Source organism: Macrotis lagotis, chromosome 1 (assembly GCF_037893015.1).
Source record: "Macrotis lagotis isolate mMagLag1 chromosome 1, bilby.v1.9.chrom.fasta, whole genome shotgun sequence".
NCBI lineage: Eukaryota > Metazoa > Chordata > Mammalia > Peramelemorphia > Peramelidae > Macrotis > Macrotis lagotis.
In genome coordinates this window covers 323,125,832-323,153,683 of record NC_133658.1, presented here as the reverse complement: position 1 = coordinate 323,153,683, position 27,852 = coordinate 323,125,832, and the positions used below count along the sequence as shown (strand labels likewise).

The window sequence follows — 27,852 nt, the reverse complement described above, 5'->3', positions numbered from 1 at the left end:
GCTTAATCTCTGTTTCATGTGAGTTCTAGATTATTAGAAATAGCTTTAGATGGATGCTGGTTCCATTTTTCTCCAGATCTTGTGCTAGTCCCCACACATGCTGCTTTCTTGCCCCCTTTAATTCTGTTCTTTAGTACTTTTGGTGAGTAATGCCATAGTACACTGACCTCCCAAGCAGAACACTCTTTTGTTTTCCTATACCCTACATCCTCTGCTGGTTGGGAAGGGATGGGAGGATTAGAATTGAGATCTTATGTTATTACCATGGATTTAATTAAAAAAAAAACACTGAGTATCTTCTATATATCAGGTACTGTGCTGAGGACACACACAAAAAGAAAATGATAATCTCTGTCTTCAAGGAATTCACAATCTAATAGGGTAGATAACATTAATACACACACACACACACACACACACACACACACACACACACAAGGCAAGTTATATACAGGATAAAATAGGAAGCAATTAACAGAGGGGAGACACTGGAATTAAGAGGGGGTGTAAAGCAAGCCATATGAGTCCAGATGTGAATTTCCTTTAGTCACTGCCATAATTGATCTCAGATAAATCTTGCCAGCTTTGTTCTATGCCCCTATTAAAGCCCTGCCTTGAGGGTATACCTAGAGGATTAGCTGATTGACTTCCAGATATGTTGATTGATAAATGGGCATATGTAGGTGTGGACTCAAGGTCCCCTTGCTCCCTGTAGCTTTCCCATCCTGGATACTATACAATAAATGGGTATCAATATCCTCTCCCAGGTTTTCCAGCATTTCTTTGGTCTGTCTGACTCCAGAATCTGAAAGCAAACCTCCTAACATACAAGGCTTCCAGTAAAAGAAGAGATTTTAGTTGGGATTTAGGAAAGAGAGGGAGGTCAAAGGATGAAATGAAGGAAGTGAGGAGGGCAGGAAGGGGGAGAGAGCATTATTGGAATAGGGGACAGATGGAATATCTTACTCATGGAACAGCCAGGAGACTTTTGAAGAGTATATATTGAGTTGCAAGGTATAAGATTACTGGAAAGGAAGGAGGGAGATAGGATATGAAGGGCTTTAAATGCCAACTAGATTTATAATTGTTCCTGGAGGAAATAGGGAGCCACTATAGTCTATTGAGTAGGTGGGTGATATATCAGACCAGATTGGAGGATGGATTAGAGTAGGGAAAATCTTGAGGCAGGCTGACTCACCATTAAGTTATTGTGATCATCCAAGTGTGAGGTAATAAAGACCTCTACCAGAGTGGTGGCAGTGTCAGAGGCAGTACAGAAGAAAGCATATTCAAGAGATGTTGCAAAAAATGAAATCATCAGGAGTTGGCAATAGCTTGGATATGGGGGATGAAGGATAGTGAGGAATGCGGGATAACTCCCAGGTTGTGAGGTGGGAGCAGAAGCAAAGTATCCAGGCAGAAACTAGAAACAGGAAAGAAATTACTGAGGGGATTCAAGAGTACAAGGCAATGCCAGAATTCCACAGACTCAGATGTGGGAATAAGCTGCCTTCCAGATAGTGGGAGTTGGTAGAGGAGGAGGTGTTGAGTGTGTTTAGGATTAAGTATGAGCCTTCCTTGGTGTTAATTTATCTTACTGTTACCTTGTTGGACTTCTTGGTTTCTTATAGAATAACTACAATTCCTTTATCCCGTTGCACCTAATTCTTATTTGTTGGAATTTTGAGTATATGAGACCTGGAAAAAATGTCTAGTCTTCCATCTTGTTGGTCATGTCTTCCTTTCATTTTTAAATATATGATCAAATTCCTCTTACTGTGTCCTTTTTAGAGATTATGTTGTCTTTGATCAATCTCACATAGCACTTGATTTTTTTCCATAATGCTCATATCTTGTATACATTAATATGGTTTGTAGGATACTGTCAAATTCTTCATAGAATTTCTCTATCTTAGGGGGCAGCTAAGTGGGGCAGTGGATAGAACACTATCCTGGAGTCATAAGGACCGAGTTCAAATCCAACCTCAGACACTTAATAATTACCTAGCTGTGTGACTTTGGGCAAATCACTTAACCCAATTGCCTTAAAAAAATTAAAAAAAAGGAATTTCCCTATCTCTTTTCAGTTCTGAGGCAGATGTTGACACATAATCTACAATTATCTCCATAGTGACTTTTTTTTTTTGCTTATGCATATCATAAGAACTGAAAGGAAAAAAATAAAGTGTCACAAAATCACAAGACCTGAGCATTGAAAGTGATCTCGGCAGTCATTTAAGTCCATCTCAGGTGCAACAGGAATTTCTCTTATAAAATACCTGACAAGTGGTCACCCAAACCTCCAAGAAATAGAAACTAATCTCTTTCTCAAAGTAGCTCATTCCACTTTTATACAGTTCTCACTAGTATTTCCAGGCATCAAGTTTATAGTTGCATCATCACAGTTCTACTCATTGTATTTGATTGTGCCATTTGGAGCTAAATAGGAAAGCTCTTTAAATCCTTGAAGACAATTATCATGTTCTCCCTAAATCTTCTGTTTTCCAGGATAAACCTGCCCGGTCCCTTCAACTGATCCCTTGGCAGGCTTCTGAAGCATATGGATCCCTTCTTAGAGTAATGTTTTTAATACATAAAATTGTACATATATCGGGTAGCTAGGTGGAACAATGGATAAAGCACCTACCCTGGAGTCAGGAGGACCTGAGTTCAAATCCAACCTTAGACATTTAATAATTACCTAGCTGTGTAACCTTGGGCAACTCACTTGACCCTACTGCTTTGCAAAAAAAAGTGTACATATATGTATATGTGTATATGTGCATGTGTGTGTATGTGTGTGTGTGTGTAAGTGTAAGTGTTACCCAGGATTATAATAGAATACAGATATCAAAATCTTTTTTAAGACAAATATTAACCAATAATCTTTGCTATCCTGTCAATGTCCTTTTATGGACAGCTAGGTGGCACAGTAGATAGAACACCAGGCCTGGAGTTAGGAGGACCTGACTTCAATTCAATCCTCAGTTGCTTCTAACTGTATGATTCTAGATAACTTACTTAATCCTGTCTGCCTCAGCTCATTTGTAAAATGAGCTTGAAAAGGAAATGGAAAACCACTCTAATATCTTTGCCTAATGGGGTCACAAGGAATTGGACATGATTGGAAAAATGACTGAACAGCATCATCTTTGGATCCTCATTCCAGTGTGTTATTATCACTCCTAGCTTTGTGTCATCTGCAAATCTGATGACTGTATTATCTATTTCTTTATTTAAGTCACATATAAACACATCCAGTGCATTGCCAAGCATAGATCCCTGGAATAACCACTATAACTTCTTACCATATTGACTTTAAATCAGTTTTTGGATCTGGCCATCTAGTTGTTTTTGAATCCATTTAATGATATTGCTGTCTAGTTCACTTCTCTCCATCTTCTCCTAGGAATAGTATTAACTACTTTATCAAAAATATCCCTGGAAATTAGTTCCTTGACTACCTTTGAGTGCATGATAAAATCAACTCCTAAATCTTTCCAAGAAGGACTAAGAAACTATCCTTTTTTTAGCTGAAATCCCCTTTTTTTGGCTACAAGAGTGTTTTGATATATTTAGCTATGTGACTTTGGGTAGGTCATTTAATCCCATTAACCTGCAAAAAAAGTTTTGATGCATTTCAATTCCTCTAGTAACATGTTGACTCCTTGGTCCTACAACAGAGATCTCACATAAATAATGCAATGGCTAAAATTTTTAAATCATGTAAAAACTATATTTCTTTGTGCCCTCTATCCCCCATTTTGTCACTCTGCAAACAGAAGGTAGAGGCAAGGGAAAGAACACATCCAAATATGTTCCACTTTATATTTTAGTTTGTTCCATGATTTGCCATGGTTAAAGAATTCATCATCCGGTAACCAACCAATGTCCTTATGAAGAACCTTCCTGTGTTCCCTGATTCTCAGTCAACAAATGCAGCATGTCACTAGAAACATGCTCAAAGTATTTCCAAACATCTAAAATTTGATAGAAATTGTTCTATAGTGGCATAGCTTTTAAGAACCCAGAGAGTCATCTCTATGCTGTGATGAGAAATCAGACTAGGACTTTTGTGGAGCCTCAAATACATTTATATGGTCTTCTACCTATTATTTATACATGCTTCTGACATCTATGAGAGTTTACCTAATCTTAGCATTGCGTACAGAGTCCTTGTTAGTCCTGAGACTGCCTTCTTTCTTTCATCTCCTTCCCCATCTCTGCCATGATTCTATTTTCCTGCCTGTCTTCCTTTTTGGTTACTTTGGACAAGTGACCAGCCTATATCTACCTTGGCAACAGATTTCCTTTGTCTTGTCTCCTCTGATTTACACTCCACTAGCTTCCTCTGTTCACTATACTGACACTCCCAATTATCATTAGATCCCTGTCTCAGTACTTTGACCTTCAGTTTCTTTAGCAACCACATCACATAATTGGGTTATATTGAGATTGTGGTCAATTAAAATCCCTAGATCTTTTTCACATGAATAGCCTTTTACAGAACTGTCAGCTTATCTTATTATATTTGGGTACTTTTCTTAATGTAAACACAGCAGCCTTGGCCCTAGGAGTTAGATCTTCTGAATTCCAGTCTTAGCTCTGATACTTACTATGTGATCGTGCATAATTCACATCACCTATCTGAAACTCAGTGTTCTCATTTTTAAGATGAAGAAATACCAGCACATCTATCTCATCTTGTAAATCTTAAGCTTAAAATAATATGACTTGTTATTGTTATTGTTGCTATTAAAGTCTTTTTAGTTGCTTTTAGATCCTGAATCTGATCCATTGTTTAACTATTTCTCTTCCCTTGGTATCATTTGCAAATTTGATGAGTACATCATCTAAGTCTTCATCCAAGGCACTGATAAAAATATACCATGCTAGGGGCAACTAGACTATTGCTATCATTTCTCAGACTCCCTTCAGTCCCTGTCTTTCTTTTTCCAGCTGCCAAATTATTATTCCTAAAGTTCATTTCTTATCAAATACCTTCCCTGATCAAAAAGCTTCTGTATCCCTTGTTGCTTCTAAGGATGAATACAAACTCCTCTGTTTAGCATTTCAAACCCTTTGCAGTCTGACTCCAACACATCTTTCCAGATAAATTTCATATTATTCTCTTCTCTATTTCAATCAAACTGATTGAACATTCTATCCCCTGCCTTGGTATCTTTGAAAAGACTAGCTATCTGCATACATAGAGTGCTCTCTCTCCCTCTGACTCTCTACTTGAGACTTAGCTTCCACAATGCTTAAATCAACATCCACTATTACTTGATATTTCAGTTCTTAGTTCTTCCTGCACAGCAACATTATTTTGTATTCATTTTGTGCTTATTTATCTATGTGCATATTCTCTACTAGTAAAACAAACTCTTTGAGACAGAAAGGACTCTTTTGGTTTCGTCTTTTTTATTCCCAGTATCTAGCACGGTACCCAACATATAATAAACCTGCTGCTTAATAAAGTGTTTGTCAAGTTGAATTGATGAAGAGGTGTTAGAAATCATCTAGTTCAAATCACTCATTTTACCGTTGAGAAAACTGTGACTCATAAACAGAGTAGCTTATCTAGGTCTCCCAAAGCAAACAGAAAGAACCAGGAGTGGAATCCAGGTCTTTCAATTCCAAAAGCATTGATCTTCCCACTATATGACAGTGCATCCTCAAGTAAATCAATTCCATCTACTCTGCAATGGAAGTTTCATTGATCCTTGCCTTAACCCTGTTGAATGATCCTATTTACATGAAATCTCAGGCCTATTTATTGACCTGGATTCAAAAGGCACATTTCAGAGTTTCTTGTTGGTTTTCAGACTGATGTTTGGTTGCTCTCCTTACAGCACCTGCATTGACCAGTTGTTTATATTGCACTTGTATTAGAGTCACTTTTGCTTGAGTCACTTGAAGCATTTTGTTAGCACAGCAAGAAGGGCAGTGAAGTTGGAGTTTAACTAGGAAAGTAGTAGTTGAGCTTCTATTCTGGAGGTCTTCCTTTGGGAAACAGTAGAACCATACAGTTCTTGAAGAAAGAAAGTTGGTAAAAACATTTGTTGCAGCAAAATAATGAGAATAAAGGAGTGATGAGTTCCTGACTACCTTTTTATTTTGTAGATGTATTTCTCTCATGTGGGTTTTGTGTTATGGGTTATATTGTCAAGGTATCTGAAATTTTATTGTTGTTCTTTTCAGTTGTATTTCTACCTCTTATAACCCCATTTGGGGGTTTTCTTGGCAAAGATACTGGAGTGGTTTGCCAATTTCCTTCTTAAGCTAATTTTCAGATGAGGAACTGAGGTAAACAGACTTAAGTGACTTGTCCAGGGTCATACAATTAAGGAAGCTTCTGAGTCCAGATTTGAACTCTGAAATTTCTGACTCCAGAGTTGGTATTCTCTCCACTGAACCACTTAGTTACCACATCTGAAGGTTTAGGATTGAGTAAATACTCATCAAACTTGTCTGTGATGAATCAGTCTCAAAAATCCAGTAATAGCTATGTCCTCAATAGTGTATACTCTCTGAGTCATTCCCTCCCTTTTAGGACATATTTTTAGGAGAGGTGACAAAACCCTAACACCCTTTGGCAGGGATTTGGGCTCAGACCCTGTGGACTTTGGATCCTTACCCAGGAACTACTACAGACTCCAACTGGTGAAGTCACAAAGTGATTTTGATATGTTGGGAGAGGAGTAGTTAAGGGAGTTAAGCTTGAATTTTATGTTCCAGTGCATGAGTTGAATGAGATAGCCACTGAGATCCTTTCCACTTCTCAACTTCTATTATTCCATGGTTCTGTGAATGGTCTCCCTTGGGGAGACAGAACTAGATAATCTCTGAAGTCCCTTTAGTTCTATAACCTAGGGTCCTGTGATCACATTAGTAAAGAAGGAAGAAAAGAAGGAAGACAAGAAAGTAATCAGGAAGTGAGATAGAAAGGGAATAGGGAGGGAGAAAAGGAGGAAGGGAAGGGAAGAGGTGAGAAGGAATAGGAAGGAAGGAAGGAGGAAAGGAAAGAAGGAAACGAAAGGAGAGGAGGGGAAGGAAGGGGAGGGAGGGAAGAGGGAAGGAAGATAGGGAGGGGAGGAAGGACTTATTCAGCACCTATTAAGTCCAGTAATAGTTCTAATGCCTTCCAAATATGATCTTGTTTAATCTTCCCAACAACTCTGGGGCTTAGGTGCCATTAGTAGGGAGTGAGGTCCTCTTAAGAGATCTTGAGGACCTTGGTTTGGAGTAAAAGGTTGGGAGACTGAGGAGAGAGGATCTGAAAGGAACAAATTTTCTTTCGGTCCTATATTTCATTGGTATGACAATTCCTGATAAAGAAAACCACCTCCACCAAAGCAAATAGGCAGCTCTTCCCCAACTTACTAGAACTGCCTGGGACATTGAAAAGTTAAATGACTGGGCCAGGCTTACTCATCCAGAATGTCAAAGACAGGACTTGAACCTTCATATACTTTTGTACTTCATGACTCTGAGGCTATCTTTCTACCCACTGTGACATTCTGCCTGTCAAATTGAATAAATAAATAAACAAATAAATGAATAAATGATAGATAAAACAATTGTGGTATGGCAGTAACGTGGACCCAGATGAGGTTAAGCAAGATGCATCTGTGTTGCATGAAATCACTATGATTTCATGACATTCTCCAACAATGTTCAGTGATTAAGGGGCTAAAGCAAAGAGAACATATGGTATGGGCTACCTGGGGTTGAAGATTAGCAGGACAAGAATTATGAAAGGTTATAGATAAAAGGGATTCTAGAAAAGATATAAGGGGAAGCACATAAATAAAATGTCAAACCATTGGTCCTGGCTGGGCAGGAAGGCACAAGAAAGCAGAGAAGGGGCAATGGAGCAAGAAAATATGAAAGGATCCATAGACTAGACAAAACGATGATGATTGGGAACAGGTTCAGTAATTCTGGGAAAACAAGGGAGGTCAGGAATTTGGTCACAAGAGCTGCTAATAAGAATGACAATTGATTGAATATCTTGTTTTCCAGATACTCTGGCAAGCTTGGAGAATTTTGGTGTGCTCTAAAGAGATTATATGACATTTGTCTTTTTATCATAGTAAAACAGCTGTCTATGTTCAAACTTCAGGCTGGTTTCCTTCTTCTAAACAGATAGGAGGCTCTTCTCAGTTTCAAAGAGAAGATAGCCAAACCGACAAAGAATAAAGTAGTTACTTTATCCTTCAGTGAATGATGAATGATACATGATGAACTGTGGATCCATAGAAACTGAAGTTGTAATTTGAAAGAGGAATTTTAAAATTCAAAATCCTAGGCATGGAATCATTTCAAGTGATGATACCAAAGGCATGGATATGCCATTGGATGGATAAAATAGAATGGCAATTGAAGTTAATGGAGCTGACAGTTTGTGAGGCCACAGAAAGGACATCAGCATGGAAATTAAAGTAGTCAGGATGTCTCAGCACCAACATCTAATCAATTGCTCAATTGTATCATCTCCCTCTGTGATATTTTCTCCATTCTTCCCTGCATTTCCATGCTGCCACTACTTTAGTTCATGTCTTTATCATCTCTCTTGGACAACTATAATAATCTCCTAACAGATCTCTCTTCCCCTAGTTCTTGACTTCTCTGATTATTTCTCCACACATTGCCATATTAATGTTGCTGTTGTTGTTGTTGTTGTTGTGTTCAGTCATTTAAGACTCTGTGTAACCCCAGTTGAGGTTTTATTGACAAAGACAATGGAGTGGCTGTTTCCTCCTTCAGCTCATTATACATATGAGGAAACTGAGGTAAAAAGGGTTAAGTGACTAACTAGAGTCATACAGGTAGTGAGTGTCTGAAGCCAGATTTGGCCTTTAAGGTTTTTCTGACACCAGGTCTGACTGTCCACTATCTGCCCTAGCAACTACCTTGCTCAAAGACCTTCAGTATCTAAAATGTAAGTCCTTTAATCTGCTATTTAAATTCTTCCACAATCTGGACTTTACCCAACATACCAGTTTTATCCTCAATTCAAGCCAATTCTCATTTTTGTCTTATTCTTTCCAGGTTCCTTACAATTGCACATTCTAAACTCCTTCCTTTGCTCCTTTCCTACCCTCTCTCCCACAACTCCTATCTACCTGTTAAGGATGGAAAAGCCACTGGCAGGGGCTCTTCCTTCTTCCCTTCATCTCTCTCTCTCCACCACAGGCTGCCCAGATCTCATGGGGCTAGTGGGGAGAAAGAGCAGGCAAGTGCACTACCCCAACCATACTGCCACTCTCTCCTTCCCATTACTGACTGGACACTGATCTCCACCACACACTCCCATCTCCCCCATACAGCAGGTATTCCAGAATCTCTACTCTTCTGGTTCTCTTGAGTCTATTCCCCTATTTCCAATAATTGTTCAAAGTATATATGTTTGCTCTCACCAATTAGATGAGACCCAGGAGTCACTAATTACAGTCTTCCTGGTAAGATAGAAAACTATCAACTTTACCATATACTCTATCACTTCATTCTAAGTTATTCACATCTACTATTATGCCCTCCAGACCCTCAGCACTGTCACCTGATCTACTGATATATCCTAAAACCCTGGGTATTTCTATCTGTCCACTCTTAGGACTTCCTCATCTTTCTATTCCACTATAGCTGTATGTTCTTTCTATGTATTATCTCCTCAGTCATAGGACAGGGACTGTGTTATTGTTTCTATTTATAATCCTCAGCATGTAGCACTGTGTTTGCCACCTGGTATTTAAGAAATGCTTTTACTTTTATTCATTCATCTCTACCTATTGAACTCTATCTTCTTCCAGGTTTCACCTCCTGCAAGAAGCCTTGCCTTACCCATTCAACTGAAAGTGTTTGTTCCTTCCTCAAATTTTCTCACTTTGTCTGTATTTCTTCTTTCTCCCTTCACACTCTACCTTGTATCATACTTATTTTTCTACATGTTGAATCCCCCTGCCTCCCAATTTCATTCAAGCTCCTTGAAAACAGGAATTGTGTAGAATTCATCCTCAGAGTCATCATGTAGCACAATGAATGGCATGTACTTAACAAACACTTGTGGAATTGAATGACAAGCAGAAACTGAATGGAGACAAAAACTGGGAGCCAGATACTGAAACCATTGAGGAAGGAGTGTCCTCAACGTCAATAGGTTAGGCTGAGAAAGATGGTGAGAGTTGGCATAATCTGATAACATGAACTTCAAACCTCAAAGGATAAGTTATTCAATATGGCAGCCAGAACAAGAACTTGCCAGCTGTCTTCCTGTTGAAGCTGTTATATTTCTATTGTGTCAGCATGCAAAACCACTCTCCCTCCTCACTTTGGGGCATAAGTATTGCTGAAAGATAAAAAGAGATTGTTTAAGGAATAAGCCAGGGACCTAAGATTTTGTTTATAAAAGCAGAAGGTACTAAAGGAATCTTCAGATAGGGTATTAGGGCTCAAAGGATAATTGGAACCTAGAAAGACTGGGGTAATTGGATAAAGAAGAAAAGATAGAATAAATTAGAAAAAGTGAGACATAGATTATCAGGTATTGATTCTAGAAGAGAGGAATTCAGAAAATGTCATATTAGGTAGGAAGCAGGTTAAAATGAGAAAGTAAACTCATGTTAGAAAGTATATATTAGCCAAAAGGGGTAGAGAATGTGACCAGCCAGAGTTAATGGATGACCTTTTTGCCAGGGTACACAAAAGAATGTTGGTGACAGGGATGATGATTTGATCTCTGGGTCTCTATATCCTTCCCTTTCAGAAGAGCAGTTCCATAATAGCTGCCAACAAACTTTCAGGCCAACCCAGCCCAGCATCATAACCTGGGATTACGACTTTGGAATAGATCAGTTTTCATTGGAACTTGGAAGAATTCTCAGGATGCTGTGGCCTGATTTTGTATCCTCAAAATATCTTTTCTTCTCTATGAAGCTGTCATTCCCCACTCTGTTCCTCTCCCCAAATAGGCCTCAGAGCAGAGGAAGCTTTTATTTCTCTAAAGCACTTATGCAAAGCATGAAAGTCCCGTGGGAGAAATAATACAGTTATTATCCTCATTTTACAGATGAGATGAGGAGGAGACTGAGACTCCGAGACTGTGACTTGTTCATAGTCATTCAGTGAATGTGTCCAAATCAGAACTTGGACCCAGGCCTTCTAATATGACAGCACAACACCTGTCTGTCATATACCAGGGAAGCATCTCTGTGCCATCAGTGCAGTGAGTCACATAGTCAGCTGTCTTTGTCACCTTTCTCAAGATAAGTTCACCCTGGTCAGACCTTTGAGCTAGAGGTGGGGTCTGGTCCAATCTGCTTCCTCTGTTAGCCCTATCCTGCACCCCAAACCCATTGCAATCAGCTCAAACCTTTCCAGGGACTTAGGTAACACTTCTGTAGCCTTCAAAGAACATAGCAACAACAAAATCATGGTTATTCCTCTAGATTAAAGATACGGGTAGGGAAATGCAGAGTCATTTTCCCCCTACTTTCATGAATCTGTGGTTAATGAGTGTTGCAATAACTACAGGTAAATCACAGGCTTTTCTGTCTTTCCCCACTTGCGAATATGAGTTTGAATGTTCTTTCCCTCAGAAAAGAGCACAAGGTTTGAATTCAGAGATCCTGAGTTTGAATCCTGCCACTGGTACTCAAATCACTTAGTCTCTCTGGGCCTCAGGACATTGAGTCTGTAAAATGAGAGGGGCAGGTTAAGCAAGATATCTCTCTTAACATTTTTCTCTTAGTTCTAAATTTTATAATCCTGTGACTAAAGATCTCTGGCATTAGAGAAGAACAAGATGCAATATGAGCTGAAGTCTAAGCCAGGGCGGGGGGAAAGGGAAGGAGGAAATTTGGAAAGAATTCTGGACAGAAGTGACTTGGACTCTAAAGAGGGTGTGAGTAGCCAGAGGAGTAAACTCATCTTAGCCCAGGAGGCCGAAGGATGTTCCAGATTTCTCAGAGAGCCAGGCAAAAGAATTCAGTGCTGTCAGTTGACTAGAACACACAGATTTATTCATATTCTTAAACTCTCAGAAGTGGAAAAGGTCATCTCACCTCCTTTTACACAAAACAAAGGGATTTGTATGAGTGAGTTCTAAGGTCCCTTCTAGGTCAAAATCTCTATGTCTTGCATCTAATCGTACTGGTTCATGGGGAAAAAATGTTTCTTTTGCATGGAAATTTCCATAAAAATCTCCTTCTACTCTTGGATAGCAGTAATGGGGAAGAGGCTCTTTCTATACTAAAAAGTCTGTCTCTATGTACATTTTATCCATCAGTACCAATTCTTTTTACTGATATTAAGGCAAACAAGTCTTTCTTCTAGTCCCTTGGCTACTTAAAGGCAGCTATACTATTCTCCTAAATTTAGGATCAGAAAATCTAAAGTTCACTTCTTAGATCCAACTGTGACCTGAGACAAGTTCAGCAAGCAATTATCAACAAACCAGGTTCTTTGATGGCAGGGTTTGTTTTATTTCTATCTTTGTGTCCCCAGTAGATAATACATTACCTAGAATATATCATAGGTGCTTAAATTTTATCTATCCCTATCTATCCCTCTCTTCACCTGACTCCAGTTCTTTCAACCAATTTATCCAACTAAGCATCATAATTGGTTCTTGGAATTAATCTTACCCATTTGTGATTGCCCAGTCCTAATAATCCCTCCCATTGGTGCTTAAATCACCTCCCTGTTCTGTCTTTGTGTGGCTTGTTTCAATGAGGCTGTGAGCTAGAGAGGGCCCAGGACCTAACTCCTAGGGAGTCGGTGCCAATGTTAGCCCTCTGTATAAGCTCTCAAGAAGATTGAGTGTGTATTGATGTCATGCTAACAATTCTTTGCAAGCAATGAACCTCTACCCTCACAGATGGTCCCTAAACAATGTAGCTGCACAACCTAGTCATTGCCAGACCCATTCTTACAACTTTGCCAGCTTAATAGTAACCACTTCTTGCTGAGCTGATGTAGTCTTTGAGGACCAGTCATTTTCATATTTTGAGGAGGCACCCCAGTACAGAAAGGGAAAGAAAAGAGAAAGGAAGAATGATAATAAATACTTCCATAGTCCCTACTATGGGATAGGTACTTTTTGCAAATAGTATCTTATTTGAGCCTCACAACAAACCCCCCTTTTCCAGTTGAGGAAGCAAAAGCAGACAGTGATTAATGACTTGTCCACGATCTCACAGGCAGACATTTGAACTCACATCTTACTGACGCCAGGTTCAGTGTTCTATTCACTGAGTCACTAGCTGCCTGAAAAGATCTGACTCTAAAGGTCAAGTCTCCCACTGGTCACCAACCATCCTGATCTAACCATGTCAGGCAGCTGATTTCACATGGAAGAATGAGAATGGCCTCTTTGCAGAATGTCCACTCACTTTAATCAATAATCTGTGTAAGTATGACTTCACCTTCCTGATATCATAGTCTTCTTCCATACTGAAGGTCAAATATTATTAGCTGCTTCTGAAATAAGACAAACTAAGTTCCTAAGTCTTTGGTCACCTTTTCCCCTCTGCCTAGAATGCCCTACCTCCCCACCCTCTACCCCCACATCTCCACCTATCCATTTGCTTCTAAGACTTCAATGTCCATCTCAAATGAAGGTGTCTCCTCAATTAAGTCAGAATTCCCTCAACCAGAAGTATCCATTCCTCTCTCTATGCTACTCTGGTGGCTGATGTTATACTCTTCCTTCTATTAAAGCTAGAAGCAGAGGTCCCAGTGTCTAGTGCAAATTGTGGGTGGGCATAGGTTATATGGTCCTAAGAGTCCTCTAATACCAGACAAGGTTCAAAGTCACGCCTGAGTACAGCCTTCCTAATTCCTTCTTTATAGGCTTGTTTCTTTGTTCAATTTCTTTCCATGGTCAGAAGCAACATAGTGGATATGAATATACCCAAAATATAGAAACCTTTCCAATTTGCTCACCCCCATTCTAAATTTGAGATTGGGGAGGCAGGGTAAGTTTTTGCTCTTGCAATCTAAAATTGTGAATTTGCAGGTTTGAATAGAAATCAATAAATGCTCATTTACTTTAGTGGCATTAGTATTAGTGGCAACTAGCATAGAGCTCATGTTCTTTGCTTCCATCCATTCTCAGCCTCTACCATCCCCTTTTCCTTTGACCTTCAGATTATAGTATGACTTGAAGCCAGTGGATTAGGCCAATGCTCTCTTCCCCACTTCATCCCAACCCCACCCTTCCTTCTCACAAGTCAGTGAGAAAAATGAGGGGAAAAATGATCAAATAGGAGCTGCCCTAAGCAAGGCTCCAGGGGTACAGTGAGACCAAGAGAGAGAATCGAACTATGGGCTGGAGTTGGACTTCACTCTTACCAATGGCCAGGGCTGCTGATTCCTGGTTAGCCTTCTGCTCCTCTGGCACTTTAGTCATCACCTTTTTCAACTCCGGTCTTTCCTCTGCTATTCTCATCTTCCCTTTGCAGGAGAACCAGGGCCAACATGCCTGTCCTAGTCTTCCTGCTGAGCCTGAATGCACACAGATATGGCCACACTTCATCCTTATCTAATTATCTAAAGGGCTTCTTCCTAGAACAGGGATTCTTAACTTGGAGTTCATGCATTATTTTTACTATTTTGATAACAGTATTTCTTTATAATTGGTTTCCTTCGTAATCTTTTTTTATATATTGCGTTTAAGCATTTTTGGGCGAGGTGATTGAGGTTGAGTAACTTACACAAGATCACACAGCTAGTAAGTATCAAGTATCTGAAAGCTGGGATTTGACCTCAGATCTTCTGGATCTCATTCTAGGGTTAGTGCTCTATCCTTTGCTCTACCTAGCTGACTTTTATTTTATGCATTTAAAATTTGTTCTAAGAAACAAAAGAAGAGGGAACAAGCATTTATGTCTCAGGCACTATACTAAGTATTTTTCAAATATTATTGTAATTGATCCTTACTACAACCATGGGAGTTAAGAGTTAATTATTATCTCAATTTTACAGTTGAACAAACCAAGACAGACAAAGATTATGATTCATTCAAGGTCACATAGCTAGTAAGTATCTGAGGCTGGATTTGAACTCAGGTCTTCTGGACCATCTAGCTGATTCTAGACAAGGTTCATGGATCTCAGCTGACTGCCAAAAAGACCTCTGAATCAAAAAAGGATCATATCCCCTAACCTAGTACTTTCAAGATAAAACAAAACAACAACAAATAAACAAGACCTAAAAAAATTAGGAAACTAGAAAATACCTGTGTACCAATGTTCCCATGTTTCATTGTCTCTGTGGGAGACACAATCTCCCACCAACATTACAGAGTTCTGTATGTGTCTTGTAAAGATTTACTCTTGTTAAAGATATAGTTTACACAGCTCTTTCCTTGTAAAGATATAGTTTACACAACTCTTTCTTTGTGGAGGAGGTAGGACAAGGAATGATATCTCCATTAGATGATGAAACTGAAACCTGAAGGTCACTTCCTCCAAGTGATACAACTAATTATTACTGAAGATTCTAACACTCAAACTCCAGTCTTCTGACTCAATTCCTATACTCTTTCCCCTTTGGAATGTTACTACTCTATGTAAACTTAATTTATAGGAAAAACTAAGTGAATTTCTTGAATGAATGAATGAATGAATGAGTGAGTGAGTGAGTGAATGAATGAATTTCAATTGAATAAACATTTATTAAACATCCATGAAAGACCCAATGAATGAAATCTCTAAGGCAGTAAAGGAAGGCATGCAGTAGCTTCACTACTAGAGGGATTGGTCTTTTAAATCCCATGAGTCCATGTCATTTGGTCTTAGAGATATGTGTGGAGCCATCCTCCCCAACATATGTCCCATGAAGACATCGTGTTATTCCTGGAATGAGCCTCTCAAAATCAGACTGTGATGGAGCTTCTGGCTCATTCTACACCACCTCCTTGTGAATCAGTATGAGTGCTGAGGCTTTCTAGTCAATGCTGACAGCTGGATAGATTCAGTCCTGCTAGCCTGGTTGAAACCAGAGGACAGACTCACAGTAGTGGATTCATAGACTTATAGACTATTCAAACTGGGAAAGACTTTCAGGGATTTTTTGAGTTTATTATATATTTATTTATATATTTATATATTTATTATATATATATATATATATATATATATATATATATTATATATCCTTGCTCATTAATCTTCTACCCCTTAGGAGATGAGTCTTAATGATTTAAACATACTCATCCCCTGATAGCCATTTCTGAGCTGCTCCATTAGATACATGCTAACTTCAGGACATCTAGTTATGTGCTACTCTTGGGTTAGCTTGGCATTTAGATACTAACTTTAGGGGCTTCTAGTTACATAGAGGTCCCACTGCTTACCTTTGGTGTTACTAGATCCATACTGCTAACCTTTTCCCATCATACTGCTAAGCTTCTGTCAATCTTAGCCTACTATGATCTAGGTGCTGGGGGATACACATATAAAAGTGAAATAATTTGTGTCCATGAGGAGCTTACATTCTATTACTTGTTCTCCTTGGATACCCCTAGATATGATCAAAACTTTGGGAACCCTAAATATTGAGTGCTAACATTGGAAGCCCTAAGGTGGTGTGTATTTAAGGAACTGGATGTCTCCTAAGCACATACTTAGCTCCCCTATTTGGAAATTAGTCTGGATCTGTTGGCCCAGTAACTCACTTGTGTGTTTCCCCAGTGTTCCAAATCCCTGATTTCTGTCTTAGAAGCAGGATGTGATCTTTTTTTTTCATTGATCACTAGAGAGAGACTATGAGTATATGTCTGGACAGTTTCAGACACATTAACCCATCATCCCAGCTTCCAGCAAGGAACTTCAAATGACAGACCTTCCCAGTGTTCTTGCCAGGTCAGCTCTGAGGTATCCAGCAGCTGTAGCTGGGGAGAGGGGAAAAGGGTGAGCGCTCTGGGAAAGATTTTCACCAAGACCTTGACTCACGGGACATGCTACGTGGCAGGAGCAAAATGGCCAATGAATCGTTAAAGCAGGGTTATTCAAAATTATTAAATTCTATATGCGACCCTTGACAAGTTTTTGTTGGGCAATGAGACCCAGAAGAGCTAAAAGTTTGTTCACCCTGCCTTAAAACAGAGAAAACCTTGAAGCTCCTCCCAGGGAGAATTTGAGAAGGCTTCTCTCACCCATTGCTGTGCTCTGCATAGGACTCTCAAGGATCAGACACATAGGAAAGGCTTTTGACAGGAATTCTGTTTTATTGTATCCCCAAGGTAGCTGCCAAACAGAGGCTCCCATGCCTTTGCCAACACTCTAGTGGAAGGAGACCAGGCCAGAGAAAAATCTGATTGAGGACTTTCTTTTACACTAATTCTCTATATAACTTTAGGCCTTGGTTTCTTCTATTTTAAAATGAGAAACTTGCATTATTTTATCTTCCAGGGCTTTCAAACTCTAACATATTCTGACTTATCAAGAAAATAAGAGATGCCCTATACTCCTACAGTTCTAGACTTTTCCTGATTTTACTGCCCTAGCATACCTCTCAATGCACTGCTGTGTGACAAACCCCAGCCTCGCCGACACCACCACCACCAGTGCTCCAGTAGTGTTCTCGCTACTATACAAAGATATGTAGTTGAGAGTCACTACCAGTCCTCAGGCTGACTTTCCCATCATTTATCACTGGCTTACAAGAATAAACAAATCCATTTAGTTGACCCTTGTCATCATCACTTTCCTCCCAGGTAATAGGTCCCTTCTTTAGGCCCAGCCCTGGCAGTCACCATTCTTTACCCTCTAGATAGGACCCAGTAGAGGCAGAGGCTGTAGAGTGCTGGCCTTGGTGTCAGAAGATGTGGATCTGATTCCCAACTGTGATCTTCACACCCTCTGTGATCTGGTCCTAGCAACTTATTTGCTGTTCCTTTGTCTCTCTGTGTCTTTCTGTTGGCATCCTTCAAACCTGGGATGTTCTTCCTCCTCTCCTCTGCCTTGAAATCCCTAGTTCCCCTTCAAGATTAGCCTTAAAACACACACACACACACACACACACACACACACACACACACACTCCTTAATTAGATGCCAGATTTCAGATTTACCTTATATTCATTTTATTTTATTTTTTTTTAGGTTTTTGCAAGGCAATGGGGTTAAGTGGCTTGCCCAAAGCCACACAGCTAGGTAATTATTAAGTGTCTGAGGTCGGATTTGAACTCAGGTACTTCTGACTCCAGGGCCAGTCCTCTATCCACTGTGCCACCTAGCTGCCCGCCTTATATTCATTTTGCATATATTAGCATATATGTACATATTGTCTTCCCCACTGAAATACCAACTTCTCTAGGGCAGGGACTATTTTATTTTTGTCTATCTCCAGTGCTTAGCACAGATCCTCAGGTATTAGTCTATTAATAAACATTTGTTGACTAATTGGTGACTAGATATGTGACCCTAGGCAAAAATACTCCAGCTATTTGGGCATCAGTTTCTTTATCACTAGCAGAAGCATGATCCTTATACTAATTCTGCACCTGCTACATAGAGAAGAGATGAGAACTGGCACTGGACCTATGGGCTTCATTCATACAGGGAACTCCTCTACCAGTGCAGGGTAGCAGAGTCTTCTCTTCAGCCTATAATCTGAGAGTTGTAAGAGCATTGGAGAGATGAAGTGACTGGTCACCTAGACAATCACCTAGTAGAGGGTAGGAGCTGGACTCAAACCCAGGCCTTCCTGACTCTAAGGCCCGCTCTCTCTATCCACACTAACAACACTACCATACTTCCCATGAGGATGGGGGGAGGAGGCCAGGGGAGGAAAAATGTGCATAAAAGCAAAAAGTTATAACGATAGCTAGCATACATATACACACACACACATATATAATATATATGTAAGTAGCACTTTAAAATTTGCAAAGAGCTTTGCAAATATTATTTTATCCTTACAATAATCCTAGGAGGGAGATCCTATTTTTATCTTCATTTCAAAGATAAGGAAACTGAGGCAAAGTGACTTGCTCAGGATCTTACAGCTAAATTTAGTCTGAGTACAGATTTGAAATCAGTTCTCATGAACTTTAAGCCCAGTACTCTATCTACTGCACTACCTAGCAGCTAACAATGTTAAATAATATCAAAAGGAGAGAATGCTTCTCTGTTGTAAGGAAAGAGACTTTAAACCATAAAGTTCTCTACCTAGTGACTGACTCTGATCTCACTGTCACTCTTCCAGAGCAAGACCGGTTATATTCCCCTTTTAGGGTTCTAATGGTACCCCTGAGATGCTAAAGGATCTTTCTCTAGTGGTATTAACTTGAGCCTCCAGTTCCTCCCCAATACCCTCTGTTGGCTAACAGAGGCTAAGTGGTTCCCAAATCTATTTAACCTGTGAATATCAATTAGCTTTACAAAGGAGAATTTACTTTGAAGATATAGAAAGTAAAAGAATAAATCAATTAATCAATTAACTTATTAAAATGAAGATATAGCAATAATATATATATAAACATTTCTCCCAGTGCCCAGGAGGCATACACTCCCCTATACCACCTCAGTCCCTGGATAGAATCAGCTCGAGCTTAATGCAGAGTCAACATAGTATCACTCCCACCAACCTCATGTTCAAATGCAACATCACCCAGTAAGATTCAATTTTCATTGGACTATTTCCTAAAGGTTACTCCTAACTCCCTAGGGCACTGGCTGGCGGCAAAACTCAGTATGGACTCCAGGAAAGCAATCCCAATGCTCTTTTATCTAAAATTAGGAAGAACAGTACAAGGAGGCAAAGAACAGGGAGCTTGTATCAGCAGATGATATGTTGGCCCAGGATGGGGAGGGCCTAATGTTTCTCCCCTTACAGACCTTTGCTCTCTTCCCTCACTAGAAGGCAGTCAAGCAGAAAGTCAAATGGAGCGAAAAGGACTGGCCCTCACGGCTAATGACTGCTAAATGTACTCCAGCTTTGGCCACACAGCCAGGCAAAGAGACTCCACTTCACCACATAACTAGCAGACCAGATCCAGTTACCTTGTAGGAATTTGCATCAGTCAAACCTTAAATCTGCTCACCAACCCCATTACACATAGAAACAGGAACTATTATTAGTGGGGGTCTAGCTTTGACCTTTCCAAACCTGAGCTACTCTGCCCTGGGTTTTGCTTACCTGAATAATATGCAATATAGGGACTGGTGGACCCCTCTTCATTTCTCTGGAGTTGACTTTCTTCTACCTATTGATCTCTTGGCTTAGTCTGCTTTTATAATTCAGTTCAGATAATTAGTGCCTGCTATGTGCCGAGGCCCATCCTAGGTTCCTGGAGGAAATAGATACAGCCTTTAGATAAGCTTTCATTCCTGCCAACATCCTAATTATAGCCTAGTGAAGGATAAGTCAAACATAAAGATAACTGTAATCCACAATGAGGCATGATAAAAAGCATTAACAAAGTACAAGGAGTTATATGAGGTGAAGGGGGAAATCATTACTGGCCTGAAGGTTCAGGGAAGGCTCCCTGGAAAAGGTGGCTTTAGAATTGAGTTTTTAAAAGTGTGAAGGAATATCAATGAAATATAGGACCTGGAAATGGTTAGCGGTAGTTAACTGTGTAGCAAGGGTTAGGGCTTATCACTGCATAACCAATGTATTCCATAGGATATTACATAATTTCAAAAAATCTTAAGAAAGCCCCTAGTATATTAAGGGAATCCCTGTTGAGGATTAGGGGAAATCGTGGACAAGTTTCCCAAAGGATGGGGCATCATGGGGCATGGAAAAATTCTCATTTAGGGAGGACCTCCATTGATAAACTGACAAATCTATCTAAATATTGACATCTTAGAGCAGGAATTCTCAACTCTGGAGTAGGTAAAGGAAACAGTGGAACAGCAAAGGGCATGGATGGGGGGGCAGGAGGAGTGGCAAGCTGTTTAAATTTAAAGAACTGTGTGTGTTGTGTGGGGGTGTGGATGTGTGTGTGTCTTTATAAGGGAGAAGGATGAAATGTGACAAAAAAAGTTAGAGTGGAACCAGGTTGGAGAGGGCCTTGAATGTTAAGAAAAGAAGCCTGAAATTTCTTTGGTAGACTTAATCCAGACTATTTTCTTCTTTTTTAATTTAAATTTATTTAATTCATTTTCATCCATATGCACATGTATATTTTAAGTTACAAAATTTCCTTCCACCCTCCCTTCCCCCTCGCCACAGCAATGAATAGTCAGGTTAGCACTGTACATACATATTTTGATAAACATGTTTACAGATTAGTAATTTTCAGTATGAGGAATTAGGATTAAGGGAAATAGATAATTTTTATAAAGTGTTCATCAGATTCTGTGTGTGTGTGTGTGTGTGTGTGTGTGTGTGTGTGTGTGTGTGTGTGTGTGTGTTGTTTGGTTTTGTTTTTCTTCCCCTGGATGGGGATAATATAGTCCATAGCAAGTCTAATACAATTGTCCTAGCTCTCTGAACTGCTGAGAGGAGTTGCTTCCGTCAAGTTGTCCATCTCACTATGTTGTTGTGGATGTGGATGTTGTTCTCTTGGTTCTACTCCCTTCGCTCAGCATCAGATCCCATTAATCATTCCAAGCTTCTCTAGAGTCCCACCATTTCTGCTTTCTTATAGAACAATAGTATTCCATAGTATTCATGTACCATAACTTGTTTGGCCATTCCCCAATTGATGGGCACAGACTATTTTCTACAAAAAGTCCAAATTAGCCTTTTTGTTCACAGGTCCTATTTCCCCTAGCAGGAGTAATTGTTGTATTCATCAGGAGTTTGCCAAATAGTTCCTCTCAACAGACTGTCTGGAATGGGGAGCAAGTAAAGAAAATCCCATCTAAATCTACTCTCACTTTTACAACTCACCTTTCCAGTTTAGCCATTTTAGACAGTGTAGTAGTGGAGGGAAAGAGGCTGGGAGGAGGAGGACTCCACTGTACTTGGAGTCAGAAGTCTTTGGTTACAATCCTAACTTAAATTTATTAACCTCATTACTCCAGACATGTTACTTTGCCTCTAGAGGCCTCATTTCTTCTAAAATTTGTTATTCTTTGAACCACTGTGGCTTAGGGGTTGAAACATTTCTACCACAATAGAATCATAAGATTAAGACCTCAGAAATCATCTAACACTCCTTTGTTTTATAGATTGAGGACAGTGACATGACCAAGGTCCCAGAGACAATAAGCTGCATAGCCAGAATTTAAATCCAGGTTCTAGGTTCTAAGTATTGGAGAGCAGGAAGGGATTTAAGAGACCCTTAGTACATACAACCCATATCTGACCAATAACCAACTAAAGTTTATCTAACCCTTGTTTGAAGCCTTCCAGTGGAGAGGAGCCACCTTCTTACAACCTGATCTACCTTGGGGATGGTGCTGATGGTTAGGAAGTCTTTCCTCATGTTAAACCTCAGTTGGGCTTTCCACTACTTCTTTTCCCTACTCAAGTTTTAACTTCCCTTTCTCAGATTAATCAGAACAAATCTACTGTTCCATATTAAGGTCATCCAAATTCCTGAAAACAGCTACCATGTCTCCTCCTGAATCTTCTCTTCTCCAGGCTAAATATCCCCAACCTCCTTCAACAGATCCCTCCCTAATATGTTCTCCAGTCCTCTCACTAACCTACATCTGTCTCCCCTGCCACTTGTCTGCATCACCCAAAAATGTGATGCTGAGACCCTCTGACTAAATTCACCCCATGTAGCTCCTTCACTGCCTAAGGAATAGTGGAGATGGGAGAAAGGTAGACAAAAAGAAAAGCTGGTCCTCTCCCTCCCCCAGACTGTGTGCCAAGTGAGTTTTTACTGTTTTCCATATTTATGATCATTTTACTGGGCAGACGCTATGTTTGGCTCCAGATGGAGCAGGTAAGAGCTGTCTCCATCCCCCCCCATTAATTATTGTAGCCAAACCCTCCCCAGTGCACTGGAATGAGGGAGAGGAAAAAGAAGGGTACTGTGTGAGGAGAGGAAGGGTGTGGGTCTGCCCTACCCCATTCTGTACCAGCAGGATGTCAGGGAGAATGAATAGGTAAGTTTAGATCCCTCTGGGAATCGTTTCTCTGCCATGGAGTGATGTCATCTTCATGGCTCTTTGACTTTTTCAGAAGAAAATTTTCCATGTAAACACTAGGCCTGCCCTGTGGACAGACGGATGTGCAGTTTGTTTTAAGGTTGTCTAGGCAACAAGCAAAGAGCTCTTGCTGCAGATGTTTACAGCCTGGGGCAGCAGCAGCAGTGGACCCAGAGATGAGGAATAATAGGAGCAGCTTCATTTTGTTTCAACCTGCCATCCTGATGATGCTTCTGCCAGGCTTATGAGGAGGACAATAGTGAGAAGCTCTTTGTGTCAGGGTTCTGAGGCTTCCCAGGAGCAGGCAACTGTGCTCTGTGGTATTCTGACAGCTATTTTCACCTTTTTTCTGTTATTCTTTTTTTCTGTTATTCTTTATAAATGTACCTGGAGCTTAAAACCATCTTGTGAGATTTCAGACACATAGGAGCCAAGTGCTCCTGGACCATTCATTTGGTATCCCTGAGCCTCAGTTGTTCCATAGATAAAATGGGAATAATACATACACTGCAATTCATACTCTATCCAGCCTCAAAGAGGAGTTGTGAATAAAGTATTCTGTACATCTTAAACTGATGTAGGAACTCTGATTACTTAGTCCATTTGGGGGACTTACCTAATGTGATGATGATGATGATGATGATGGGTTTTTCCCCCTTCACACTCTAAGAATACCATGACATCAAGTAAGTGATGCCAAGGGAAATGGATTTGAGTGAGGGATGTTATGTTAAGTCTCCCACCTCACTTTTTCCTCTGGAGCCATCTACATTCAGTGATCGGAGATGGCCCTGGATGTGAGGCAGTTAGGATTAAAAGACTTGTCCAAGGTGACCCAGCTTGTGAATGTCAAGTATCTGAGGTTACATTTGAACTCGGTCCTCCTGACTCCAAGGCTAGTGCTCTATTCACTGCACCACCTAGCTGCCTCATGTAAAGAATATGGTAAAGTGGAATTGGAAAGATTTTTGTATTTGGAGACAGGAGACTTTTGCCAGTTACAAACTATGGGATCTTTAAGAAATTAATTTCCTTTCTTTGAATCTCAGTTTTTTCCATCTGTAAAATGAGGGTCACTGAATTGGAAAATCTCTATTCCATAATCTATCAATTATTAAAGCTATGTCATGTGTCAGGTACCTTGCTATGAGGTGAAAATTCAAAGATGAAGAATAAAATCATTCCTACTTTCAAGGAGCTTACATTCTAGTGAAGGAAAAAATGCATGCCAAATAAATATAAAGAGAAGAATTTTGTGTACGTTAGATGATTGAAGTGGAGGTGAGGAGAAGGTGCATTCCAGAGATGTGGGATGACCAGTGCAAAGGCACAAAAATAATGAGCAACAGAAAGAAGAATATGTGACTGGATCTTGAGAGTGAAGGCAGGAATGTAATATTCAATGAGGCAAGGAAGGAGGTTTGGGATAAGGTTGCAAAAGACTTTAAATGCTAATTGGGGAAAGAAGTAAGGATTGTGACTTGATTTTACTGGGAGAGGAAATATCTAAATGAGGAAACACCCTCCACCACTGCAGACTGGCAGCTAAGTGATTTGATCAATGAAGCCCTGAATCTCAGGCCTTGAGTTACCCTGGCCTTTCTTTTCTTTGAGCCAGTTTGATTCCATGGAGATCACAGAAATATTACACTTATTTAGACAGGAATCTCCACTATAATATTTCAGACAATCTGACATCCTTGATTTTTAATTACCTGCCCCCTTCTTCACCAATTGCCACTATAATTGAACATGAAATTTTGAAGCCTACTTCTTCTTCCTCTTTTTTTTGAGACTGGATCTGTCCCCTATTTCACCTAAATTGTAAGTACAAAGACCATTATTGATCATCACAAAAGCTTTAGGCTGTTCCATCTGAAAACTTTTTACTGACCCTGCAGTTTCCAATATAGTCTTTCCCTCTGGTCTAGATTCTGGTCCCCTAATCCATTCCAAGTACCACCAAGGATCTTGACATTGTCATACTTATTATCTGGGACCTCTCTTAGTGGGCTTATTCCTGCATTACAATACCAGGAAATATATATTATAATATGGTTTGCTTATGATGGATACCAATGATTACAGTTATAAAAAAGACAGCAATGGTAGCACAATCTGGCCTCCTCATGAATAACTTCAGAGTCTGTCTGTCTGTCTGTCTGTCTGTCTCTCTCTCTCTCTCTCTCTCTATCTCTATCTCTCTCTCTCTGCCCTCAACTAAAATTTTCCAGTAATTATACTTATAGATTAACCTGAGTCTGAGAGAAAAAGTGGATTTACTTGAAATCATACAAGTGGTAACTGGAAGAACCAGAAATTCAAACCTAGCTCTCCTAACAAAATTTACTTCTTAAAATACAATGAATATGGAAATTGTTTTTCAGTGCAGTAAGTGCTTCAACAAAATTACAGACTTCCCCTTTAAAATGATCACATTGGGAAGAAGGATGCCTGTTCCATTGCATTTACCATTGTTCCTATTTCTAGGAACTGGCCTTCTGAATCTACAGAGCATTCTCTTTAGTATCCTCTGTGATTGCAGATCTTTTTCCTTTATGAATGAATTTGATTTTGAAAACCAGTGAAAAATCATTTGGGGGGCAGCTAGGTGGCGCAGTAGATAGAGCACCGGCCCTGGAGTCAGGAGTACCTGAGTTTAAATCTGACCTCAGACACTTAATAATTACCTAGCTGTGTGGCCTTGGGCAAGCCACTTAACCCCATTTGCCTCGCAAAAACCTAAAAAAAATCATTTGGAGACAAGTTTGAGGGATCAGGATTGTAATCAACCCAAGTCATATGATTTGGAGTCAGAGATGAAGTGGGACTACAAATCTATTAGAATTATTTCTTTGAACAATTCATAAACAGACTCTAAGGGCCTCCCTCTCCCAAAAGACTGAATTATTCTGAGACAACCTCATTGGGAAAGCCATCTGGTTTCCTTAGCAGAAAACTATGAGAAATAACACTCCTTTTGATGTATAAATCCTAGGGTGTGTGTGTGTGTGTGTGTGTGTGTGTGTGGTGTGATTTTTAAAAAAAATTATCATCAGGCATAATACTTTTTAGCCATGCCTTATAAAGAATCCAGTTCTGGATATTGGGTCTTCCTGAGCATCATCAGAGACCCAGGGAAGTAGCTTCTCCTTGGAAGGGATGCTTGAGCCCTTTCAAAAAAAAGGACTTAACATTTCATTATTTTCTATGCCTTCCTTGATCACTGAAGCCCTCTATCTCAGGGACTGAGTTTCTTTCCTTTCAGTCAGTTTTGTTTCTTGGGTAGTAAGAACAAAGAATTGAAACATTAGATGAAACCTTAGAAATACTATACCTACTTAGACAGAAATCTTCTCCATAATATCCCAGATAATCTGACATCCTTGATTCTTAATTACCTGCCCCACTTCTTCTGATATTACCATTATAATTGAAAATGAAATTTTGACACTCACATCCTCTTCCCCCCCCTTTTTTGAGACTGGGTCTGAGACTTGGAAGTGCAATGCCCACTATTGAAGCTTTAGTCTGCTTCATTTTTCTGACTTGGGGGGTTCAACCCCCCAGTAGGTCTTTCTATTTCCCCAGGACTCATAATATTGGTGCTCAATAATACAGATATTTGATTGGTTGGTTGGTTTATCTACTTTTTTTTTACTCTACTGCAACTTAGAATTCCTGAACTCAAAGATTGAGCCTCTCCAGCAGCAAAGACCACTAGTAAGTGTCCCCATGTCCAACCTCTTTCCTTTTTATTTCTGATATTCACAGTGGGGTCTTAGTATTCATTTAGAAGGAAAATAAAGATAAATTTTTAAAGTTAACAAACTAGAGTAATGGAATGTTAAATAAATCTAGGAGCAGCTACATGTTATAATGGGTAGAGAATGAGGAAAACATCTTCCTGAGTTCACAGATATTTACTACTACCTTAGTTCCTCATCTGTAAAATAAGGAGAAGGGAATGGCAAAACACTACAGTATCAGAACACTATTGTTCTATTAGAAACCAGTAGGTATGGAAATTCAGAGAAGGCTAGAAGGATTTGCATGAACTGATGCTGAGCAACATGAGTAGACCCAAAAGAACATTGTACACCCTAACCACAACATGGGGGTGATGATCAACTTTAATAGACTTGCTTATTTCATCAGTGCAACAATCAGAGACAATTTTAGGGTATCTGCGATGGAGAATACCAACTTGTGGAGAACTTGTGGAGTTTAAACAAAGACTATTACCTTTAATTTTTTTATTAGGTTTTTGTAAGGCAAATGGGGTTAAGTGTCTTGCCCAAAGCCACACAGCTAGGTAATTATTAAGTGTCTGAGGCCGGATTTGAACTCAGGTACTCCTGACTACAGGGCCGGTACTCTATCCATTGTGCCACCTAGTCACCCCACCTTTAATTTTTAATAAAAGGTATCTTATTATGTAATTTTGCCATCTCTTATATTTAATTTTTTCCTTAAGAATATGATTTCTCTCTCAACACATTCAGTTTTGATCAATGTATAGCATGAAAACAATGCAAAGACTGTCAGACTGCCTTCTGTGGGGGGTGGGGAGAGGGAAGTGAAATTGGGGGAATAAATGTAAAATTAAAAAAAAAAACAATAAAAAACACTCCAGTATATTTACCCAAAAAAATGAGGTCACAGAGAGTTAGACATGACTTAACAAATGACTTAACAACCACAAAAAGAAATTTTAATAATCCCAAATTGAACAGTATTTAAACTTTCTAAATTCTGCTTGCTAGCCTCCCTTAACTTGTTTGGTCTA

General features: G+C 39.6%; 1 protein-coding gene and 1 long non-coding RNA gene across 7 annotated transcripts in view; one reads left to right on the top strand and one right to left on the bottom strand.

The window, feature by feature from the left end:
* LOC141505598 (uncharacterized) overlaps positions 1-20,370 on the bottom strand; it is a 50,946-nt gene extending 30,576 nt beyond the window's left edge. The window contains exon 1 of the long non-coding RNA XR_012473634.1: positions 20,149-20,370. This is a non-coding gene — a long non-coding RNA (uncharacterized LOC141505598). The remainder of the gene's footprint in view (positions 1-20,148) is intronic.
* Positions 1-27,852, top strand: part of RALGPS1 (Ral GEF with PH domain and SH3 binding motif 1) — a 749,724-nt gene that overhangs the window by 580,876 nt on the left and 140,996 nt on the right. The window lies entirely within an intron of this gene.